The sequence below is a fragment of the Pogoniulus pusillus genome, chromosome 34, assembly GCF_015220805.1.
Source record: "Pogoniulus pusillus isolate bPogPus1 chromosome 34, bPogPus1.pri, whole genome shotgun sequence".
NCBI classification, from domain to species: domain Eukaryota; kingdom Metazoa; phylum Chordata; class Aves; order Piciformes; family Lybiidae; genus Pogoniulus; species Pogoniulus pusillus.
In genome coordinates, this window is record NC_087297.1 from 13,425,367 (window position 1) to 13,435,324 (window position 9,958).

At 49.6% G+C, this 9,958-nt stretch overlaps 1 long non-coding RNA gene across 4 annotated transcripts; it reads left to right on the forward strand.

Annotated features, from left to right (window-relative positions):
• The first annotated feature begins 657 nt into the window (after positions 1–657).
• On the forward strand, positions 658–8,668 carry LOC135189797 (uncharacterized). Of its 4 annotated transcripts, none has more exons than XR_010308314.1 (4): positions 658–2,970; positions 4,676–5,684; positions 6,594–6,774; positions 7,430–8,668. It is a non-coding gene; the product is annotated as an uncharacterized LOC135189797 (long non-coding RNA). The 4 variants fall into 4 exon arrangements; XR_010308313.1 differs by having other exon boundaries at positions 4,676–4,903; positions 5,460–6,774; XR_010308312.1 differs by having other exon boundaries at positions 658–1,293; positions 2,857–2,970; positions 4,676–6,774.
• Positions 8,669–9,958: the final 1,290 nt, after the last annotated feature.

The window sequence follows — 9,958 nt, forward strand, 5'->3', positions numbered from 1 at the left end:
TCTTTTTCTTTCTTTCCTCTTCCCCCACCCCCACCTCCCCACCCCCCCCACCCCCGACACTTTACAAAGAAAGATGACACTTCTTTACCCTTCCGTTTCTCACTGTCCTGGCCTAGAAGAGCAGGGATGCTCTGCAGGGGTGTGGGCTCCCCCCCCAGGCCAAGGTACAGGACAAGGAAGACAGAGGCAGCCGGAGAGCAGTGATCCACCCCAGGCAGGAATGCTACATCACGGCTGTCAACTTGGGGAAAGCCAAATCCAGCGCTCAAAACCACATGAAGAGGCTGGCGAAATTAAAGTCGTTGCCCGGAAGTGTGTGATAAAAACACACTTAACACCTATTTTTTTTTTTTAAGTCAATTAAATACTTATTTAACAGCTTTTTTGAGCACTGCAAACAACAAACAGGCTAATAGGAAAACTCAGATGTGAATCTCATCCAACCCAAGCCAGGCCAAGACAAGGAGCGAAAAGAACATAGGCTGCTTCTAGTTTCTTTTTTTTTTTCAGGGAAGAATGAAAATAGCTTTTTTAGGGGGAGGGGATCAGTTGTCATCTTGCTTCCAGAGAGGAGAGAGAGAGAGAAAGAGAGAGAGAGAGAGGGAGGGAGCGCTTCAAGGTTCTGACTCTCCGTGTTCACAGCGGACCTTGATTTAATGTCATACAATTAAGGCACGCGGTGAATGCCAAGAGCGGATCCTGCAGGCAGCAGGAAAGATCTTGCTAAGAAGGTGACGTAGGAATAACGTGAATAATAAAATTAATAGCGACCAGTTAAAGATAATAACAATAAAAAGCAGAGACAAAGCGATAAGGAGCTCGGCAGCCTTGCACTCGCCGGTGGAAAGCAGGACTTAAGAGCAGCGGCGGATGGAACGGCACATCCCGAGCGAGAGGAGATGGGGCAGCTGCCAGCAGCAGGTAACAGGGCCGTGAAGGTGGGGGGAGAGACCGGAGCGGTGTGGTAGCCGTGGTGGCTTCTCACGGTAGTGGGGGGTTCTTTCTTTCATTTTCCTGGGCTAAATCATGTAAATTAACGGGAAATAAATACGTTTTCCTTCTGCTGCCGTCGCGAGGGTTGTTTTTTGCGCATCGTGGTGAAGGAGAGCGCTCGGTAACAGCTCCTCCTCTTGCGCGGCTCGGCTGGAAGCCGAGGAATGCAGGCGCGGCGTGGTGTGCAGGGGACAGTGAAGGAGACAGCGGAGTGATGCACAGGGACGGCGGACGGGTGAGCAGGAGACAGCGAAGGGGACTGCAGAGCGGTGCGCAGGGAGCGGCAGAGAAATGCGGAAGGTACAGCGGAGCAGTGCGCAGGGGACGGTGGATGGGATAGTGAAGTGATGCACAAGGGAGCAGAGCGTTGCGCGGGGAGCAGCGGACAATGGAACGCTGTGCAGGGGCTGGCGAAGCACTGTGCAGGGGACGAAGGATGCGACAGTGGAGCGATGTGCAGATGTCAGGGACAAGAAGCAGGGGACTGCGAAACGGTGCGTGGGGGACCGCGGAATCTGTGCTGCACGCTGGCAGAGCCATAGTGCAGTGCAGGCGCGGGGGGCGGATTTGGGGGAGGCAGAAAAGGACACTCCAGAAGAGCAACGTGTGGAGAGACAGCGTGGATGCGCGCAGGAGCGTGCGGAGGTTGCGCCGGTGACGGGGTGGGGGCAGCGGAGCGATGTGCGGCTTTGTGTGAGGGGGCCAGGAGGCGACGAAAGGCTCAGGGCATCAATTTAGGAGCCCGAATCGGTAGCGGGGTAGGGTGCGAGGGGCGGCGCGAAGGCAAAGTAGGTGCATGAGCAGCCGAGGCACCGGAGATGCGGCTCCGGTGGAGGTGGCGGCAGGGTCACGTCCGCGGTGTGAGCGGGGAAGGGAAAGGCTGGGCCTCCCGCACCGGAGGCGGCGGAAGCCTTTGTTCAGCGGGGCCTCGCCGGTGGCGGAACAAAGGAGCGGCGGGGAGCGGGGCTGGAGCCGGGCGGGGAGCGGGGCTGGAGCCGGGGCTGGCGCTGTCCCTGGTGCTGGCGGCGGCACCGAGTTCCCGCCATGGCCCGCCGGGACCGGTGGTCCCAGAGCGGGCAGGCACAGCCCCGTAGTACCGAGGAAGAAAATCCCAGGGCTGGAGCGCAGGACGAGAAGCTGCGGGCAGGGCAGTGGTGCAGAGAGGACTCGGTCTCTGCTTCCACCATTGCAAGGGACTGAGCCACGGTACCCACAGCAGCCCCAGGTAGGGGCCCCTCCCGAGCATCCCCCCGGCAAATCCACCCCTAGCCCCTGTCTGAAGCAGCTGGGGTTGAAGCCGGTTCTGCAAAGGCTCTGTCCCGCAGCCATCTGCCACGGCCTAATTCTGCAGTGGCCATCCTCAAACAGTGGCTGCAGCCAGCAAAGGCTCTCGAGCACTGTATAAGCCAAACCAGTGGAAGATCAGTAATACTCCCAAGAATAACAACAGCAACAACCGTATCTACTCAGAGGGCCTTGCACTCTTTCCTCCTGCGTGCGGCAAACAGCAGTAATTGCAGCAGGAGTTTTGCCAGATTGCAGATCAGAGCAGTTGCCCTTCTCTGCAAGGGTATAGAAGGAACAATTCCTGCCCTTTCTCCAGCCTCTCCCTCCTCTTGTAATCATCCTTGTGTGAGCCAGCAGACGGAAGAAGCACAGAGGCTACTCAATCCTGTCCCCCCAGCTCAAGTCACTCCCACTACTTTGCTTGCTCCTGGCATGCTGCAGAGCTGTTCTCATTCCTTGCTTTGAGATACCTCTGCACATACACACTCTACCTACGCAAGCATATGCACATTTAAGTATCTATGCAACCTCAGATTATCATCATTTCATCATACTTCTTTGTATCTCTTTTGTAAGACCCAGAGCTTCACAGGATCTCAGGGAAGCTACGCAGAGAACAGACAACCATCAGCCTTCACCTACTCGTGTGGGAACTAGGATGAACTGTGGCCAAGATTGCCCCTTACACAGGTAGTGAGCAGGGAGGGCTCTTAAATGCCACGTCCTGAGCAACCTAGAGCACTCAGACAGTTTGCAGCATTACAACTCCTAGCTGACCACCCCTGCACTGAGATACTACATCCACAACAACTCACTTTCTTTGTTCTGCTTGAAAATCGATGCTAAAGATTTATTAGAAACATTATTCCATAGCAAAAGAAGCATAACTATGTAAGTGAAGCTGCCACTGCCAATCTCTCTGTGTAGCCTTGAAAGTATTTCTTAATGCTTGGAAAGAAATGGAACTTTCTTTGGGATTGATGAAGCTTTCTATTGGAAAGCTTCCAAAGGCAGGGAACCTTCCTGCTTTCTAAACTGCAGTATTGATAATAACAGTGCTGCTGCTGATGCAGCACATAAAAAATGGATGGAAGCAAGGGCTGAAGACCCAAGTGATGTGCCATGCCTTCCAGAGCCACTTGTTTGCCCTGCCATACTGCTGCCACAGGAGTATTGACAGTCTGGCGGCGGCGGCTGGAAGTAACCTCATTTAATATTCATTCTTTTCCTTCCTGCTCTGAAACCAACCTCACTCTCAGAATTTTGTCCTGGGGGCAGCCTGGTTTGTGTGCCCTCTGTGACTACCTCAGAAGAGGTTTGAGCAAGGTGGGGTTCTGTTTCTTCTCACATACGGCTAGTGACGAGGCAAGAGAAAACAGCCCCAAGCTGTGCCGGGGCAGGCTCAGGTTGGATGTTGTAAATTATTTCTTCATAGCAAGGCTTCTCAGGCCGTGGCTGCCCAGGGAGGTGGTGGAATCACCATCCGCGGAGGTGTTTAAAAGACATGTGCTGAAGAGCATCGTTTAGTGGCAGTGGTTTAGCAGCAGCAGTGGGATCGTGAGCTCTAGTTGAGTGCCAACGGTTCTATACTTTTAACCCAATGGCGTTTCCCTATTGGTGAGGAGAGGAAGAGTGCCACCTGTCAACCCCCTCTGTCTTTAGAGCCTGCAGATGCCTGCCAAAACACCTTCGCTGCTGCTGTTGCTATTACCCTTTCCCGAAGGCACCGCAGCGGTGTGAGGCCAGCCCCGGGACTGCCTCCACCGCCCGGCCGCCACTGCCGCCGCTATACCTCCCTCTGGCGGCCACGCAGCGCAAATACAGCCGAAACCCGCGTCCAGCTCCCCTCGCACCACAACTCCAGCATCTCCCAGTAGGAACAACTTAAAAACAATCTTCTGAGTCGAAAATAGCTTTATAATTTTAAATAGCTTCAAAAGGTAGAGGTTTGTTGGGATAGGCTGGACGAGACCTTAAAAATCAGTGAGTCCAACAGTTAAACCAGCACTGCCACGTCACCCTAAAACCATGCCCTTCAGCACCACGTCTACAGAACTTTGAAGCCCCATCAGGCATGGAGACTTCAACGCTGCGCTGGGCAACCCATTCCAGGGCTTGACAACCCTTTTGGGGAGCAAATTTTTCCTCAGTTCCAAGCTAATCCTCCCTAGGCACAACTCGAGGCCATTTCCTCTCATCCTGTCACCCTGGAGAACAGACTGATCCCCACCTGGCTCCAGCCTCCTTTCAGGGATTTGTAGAGAGCAATAAGTTATCACTCAGTTACAGACCCGGGCCAGCCCCCTTTGAAAATTAAACCTTTAATTTAGCTTAGGGATTGTGTGGGTTAAACGCCAGCATTTTGTTCTGTTTCACTTGTCTCTCTGCATTCAAGGTAGTGGCTAAGAAAGCTGTCAAGCTCAGGTAAGTCGAGCGATCTGCAAAGCAATCCCTCCAGCACAAGCAGCATTTCCCCACTGCCTGCACCCTGTCTCGGCAGCAGGACATTCCTCAACGTCTCCACAAAGAGACGCAGAGAAGAACCACCACGAGCGGCACCTCAAGTCCCGATGCGCAAGCACAATTGCCACAGAGCAGGAGGCTGGACCAGCCAACCACCACGGTATGGCACAAGAATCATTGTTACACCTCACATAAACTTGTCTCTGCATTGCCTAGCTCTGCTGGCATTGATAAATCACCACAATAAGCAAGGAGTGAGATAATAAGAGATAGTAATTTACTGTCTAACGTGATTTAATTCTCACCACCGGGGCCTGCTTTAACAGCCTGGTAGGTATGCAGAGTTCAGCACCTCTTCATGTTAAATATTTATCTGAAGTAGTCTTTAAAAAAAAACCCTCTGCCTGGAGAAGTTGTGCAATCAGAAAAGAGAGGAGAGATGCAAAATGCTGTTACTATAAATATTTGAAAAAGGAAACTTAAGGACAATTTGATTAGCAGCAGGAAACTGCCAAATTAACTCCCTGCTCAGGGTGGATTTTAATCTGCTCTATTAAATTCTGTTTATTAGGCAGCGTGGTACAGGTGGAACCTTAAATAATATTAGCTTAAACACACACTTCTCACTTGTAGAAAAGTATCTGAAGTGGAACCTAAGGTTAACTCCATCACTGACACAGGCTTTAAGTAATAATAACGAAATATTCTCTTCACAGCAAGTAACTCATGTCCAGTTTAACTGAGCTGGCTGAATGCAGCCAGTAAAGCAAGGAACAGCATTAATTCCTCAGCAGCTCCAGCTGAGGACTGCAGAATTCTTGGCAAACCTCTTTAGAGTGCTTGGGACATGGGAGGAATCCAACACACAGAGCTGCTCCCTGCCACTGAGGGTTATGACAGTGATGACACAGTGCTCAGAGATGTTATTCTGCATACCCCAGGTAAAAACACCCTGCTCAGTGTTTTCTCAGCCTAAATTATCCACCAGACACCATTCAGATCTCACCAACTTCGGATATATTTAAAGTGGGTTTGGACCATTTAAAGAGTTGCAATTTGATTGACTTTTCTACATGCAGAGTATGAAGCAGGCAGGGAGAGGACATTCTTTATTGAGTGCCTAAAAGCCTCTCACACCATCAGAATGGTCTCTTTGCAAGCCAAATTCAGAGCTTTTGGGCCTTATCTCTTTCTTTAGACTGTATATGTTCAGCCTACTAATATTTGTGGGTAAAGAGAAGAGCAGCTGTGGCAAGAAAACTGAAAGTAGAACTTCCAGATTTTTTTTCCTGCCATGGATGCTCCCAGGTGATCTGCCTGGGTGAAGCCCGTGAAAAATCAAGGACAAAGCTTCCACCACATTAGCAAAATCAGGATATTTCTTGGACAAAAGAAGAAAATAGTGATGTGGCTGCCACTAGCCAAAGCAAAAATTAGTGAGGTGTTGACCCACTTTAAAGATTTCCAGTTCCTCATCTCTCTCCTGGAGAGATTCTAAACATCAGTCAGAAGAAATCCATTCCTTGAGCAAAAAAAAAAAAAAATCAGAGGTTTTCCTTCTTTGCATTTCTTCTGCTCAGTTTTAAAGCAGCTAAAGTGTCAGATGCTCTACCTTAGTCAAAGTGATGAAATCAGCTAAGGGCTTCAGCTCACAAGTATTTAAACCTCAGAAATCCTGAGTTTTTAACCTAGAAGGAGGAGGAGTCACTTCAGCCTTGCTCATCTTCTCATGCTGTTTTGATTTTATACCAACCACAGGTGCCTGCTCAGATCTTTCTGCATCGACATGTTCACAAGTTTGGTCTTATCAAGCCTGGGGGTTATTTAATTTTATTCTTTTTTTCAACTAGATGCTGCCCTGTAAAGACCAAGAGCAAGCTTTAAACACACTGGATGAAGACCTGAAGCATGAAGGAGGCAACATCTGTTTGGAGAGGAATTCCATCCTTTCCTACATGAAGTCTTGACTTCAGATCACACCCTGCAGCCCCCTGCTGAGAGCAAGCCCTGCAGATGGTTAAGGACCTTCATGTAAGTAAGTTTGCAGATGGCACTAAGTTAGCAGCAGCTGTGGAGCTGTTGGAGGGTAGCAGAGCCCTGCAGAGGGACCTGGCCAGGCTGCATAGGTGGGCAAGATGACAATGGGATGAGACTGAACAAGGCCAAGGGCAGGGTTCTACACTTTGGCCACAACAACCCCAAGCAGCACTACAGGCTGGGGCCAGAGTGGCTGAGAGCAGCCAGGCAGAGAGGGAGCTGGGGGTGCTGGCAGAGAGGAGCTGCAGAGGAGGCAGCAGTGCCCAGGTGGGCAGCAGAGCCAATGGCATCCTGGGCTGGCTCAGGAGCAGTGTGGGCAGCAGGACAAGGGAGGTTCTTCTGCCCCTGTGCTCAGCACTGCTCAGGACACCCCTGGAGTGCTGTGTCCAGTTCTGGGCTCCTCCATTCAAAAGAGATGTTGAGGTGCTGGAAGGTGTCCAGAGCAGGGCAGCAAGGCTGGGGCAGTGGGGAGAAAAATCACAGAATCATAGGTGGGAAAGGACCTCAAGGATCATCTTGTCCCAATCTTACTGGCTAGAGAGATCCCTTGGTTGGGTAATATCTGTGTGCCAGGTGGGTGATGTACACCTGGGGAAAAAAAAGGTCAGTGGGATACTGTTAGAGGAAATTGTTTTGTGTGTGACCCCAGGTGCAGGCCAAAGCTCCACGGAGAAGAAGGAAGATGCTGCATGGTCTGCTGAAGCAAAAGGCTGCTGAGAAAGCAAAGAGGGTGAAGAACCTCCAGTCTGTGAGGAGTTCTCAAGAACTTGATTTGTCAGCTCAAAGTGAAGTCAAAGGGAGGGTTGATGGCTCTTGGCAAGTGCCTGAGGAGAGTCAACAAAAGCATAGGCAAAGGAGGTGGTGTAATGACAGGGCAAGGAGAAATGGGTTTAAACTGGGAGAAGGGAGATTGGAACTGGATGTTAGGAAGCTCTTTCCAGTGAGGGTGGTGAGACACTGGCACAGGTTGTCCAGGGAGGTGTTTAAGGTCAGGTTGGACGAGGCCTTGGGCAACCTGTTCTAGTGGGAGGTGTCCCTGCCTATGGCAGGTGGTTGGAACTGGATCAGATTTGAGATCCCTTCCAACCTAAACCATTCTATGATTCTATGTGTAGTTGTACTGTGGGATGGCAGCATCAATACTCTCCTGAATCCCCACCAACCTGATCTCAGCAGAAGGGGAGCTAAAATCTATTGTCAGCCTTTTTATCAAGACTAGTGGAGTGGGGAGGAACTGAATTTACTCAGGAGTAACTCAAGGTCTTTACTAGGAAGATTAGTCTGGTCCTTTTCTTCTAAGGTGTGGAAATATTAACACCAGTCAAACAAAGCCACCCCAAAACAACAAGGAAACTGCCCCAAAATAACAACAAAACCACTCCATGCAACTAACAAAACCTCCAAACAATCCAGAAAAGATTTCTGCCTGGAGCTGGTGAAATATTTCATCTTTGTGAGGCCAAAGTCTTGGACAGTCCTAAAATAAATGGTTGTTTTGGGAGAGGAAAGGGGAAGGGGAAGGGAAGGGAAAGGGGCATGAAAAAGAGAGATAAAAAGAAGAAAAACAAACAGGGAAAGGGAAATAAAAGGGAAATAAAAAGGAAGCCTTTACACCAAAGTGGTTTTAATCCACTGAAGGTACTTTTTAGCTGGGTAACTTATCAAGATGTTTTGCAATTTGGATTCAATGCATCTCTTTTATTCCCCCCTCACCATTTTATATCTGCACACACACACAAGTGCTCTGCTGTACAGAAACTGCTCTGCTTCCCTTTGAAGTGTTCCCTCAGCCGTTTGGTGTAGCTTACATAATCAGATAAACTTCAGATGTGAAAAAAACTCTGAGCTTCCAACCCCCCCCCCAGAATAAAGGAATCAGGCTGTGTCATGCTATTGTTCACACTGCTGGCAATAAGTTCTTCCTGGATGTTCTCTAAATTCAAAGCATTCAAAAAGCTCTCCCCCCCCCCCCCCCCCCCCCCTTTATTTATTTTCCTGATGTTAAGCAAAGCAACAAGGAACAAGCAAAGAGAAGGAGGAGATTTTTGTGGGCAAGTAGAAGAAGGCTTAGCAAGGTTTGGGTGATGCTAACTGCAGGCAAAGAACTACAGTTCCTGGATGTTTGCTATTAAAGGCTCAGATCTTTTTGCCTGCTTGGTGGTTGGCATTACAGGCACATACAGACCTTAAAAAAAGAGCTTAGCAACAGCAACAGAATCTCCCCAGGTATCCATTTGAATCAGTTTTCAAGGCATTAGTAGTTCATACCAGCATCTTGTATCACCATCCAGCTTCAGAAAGGCACAAGCTTCACACAACAAAAATGGCTTTCTCTTCCCTGAATTTCTGGAGGTAAAAGAGGTGTTGGGAGAAAAACAAAAGAAGCCAGCTAAGGATGCAAAGGTCTGATGAAAGCCTAAGCACAGGGAAACGAGAGCTTAGAACCAAAACTGCCTGATTTTACCACCTTCAGCTCCCAGCTGCTGCCTTCCCGGAGGAGCCTGCGAGGTGAAGGACATTCCATGTCCCGTGAGGGTGTGAAGGACCAGAGATGAAAGACTGCACCAACTGATTGCATGGAGACTGCCCAAGTGCCTGGAATACCAAGGGAATACCAAAGCCAAGCATCTCTTTGGAAGAACACAACTGAGGATTGAGATTCAACAGAAAGAGAACTAATTCTGCTGCTTCAGAGGTATTTACACCACAGTATGGAGAAGCACCAAGAAAAAAGGAGACAGAGCTTGAGGAGGGCTCTGAGAATTCCACACAAATGGCTTCTACATTTCTAACCTTTTTGTCATCAGCTGCACACCTGCATCCTTTTGTGTTCAGCTTGGGACACTGGAGCAAGCAACTTTCCTTCCAGCAAGCACTAACAACTCATGAGCCACCACCAGGTGATGTCTACACAAATGTTTGGGTTCAGTTTGAGCACTCATCCTCTCAGAATGCAACAATAACTCTGTCCAGCCAGCAAGAACCACAGAGAGGTCTCCAGTGAATACAAGAAAATGCCTCAAAGAACCCTTGGCTGCTGCAGATTGAAACATCTTCACCTCTGCTGGGTTCCTGCCCACAGCACATTTCCCAGGCTGCATGAAGCAGGATGAAGGCTCAAAGAGATGATGAGCAGGGATAAGCCTTGAGCACTGGGACTGAAATTTCAGCCCAAAGA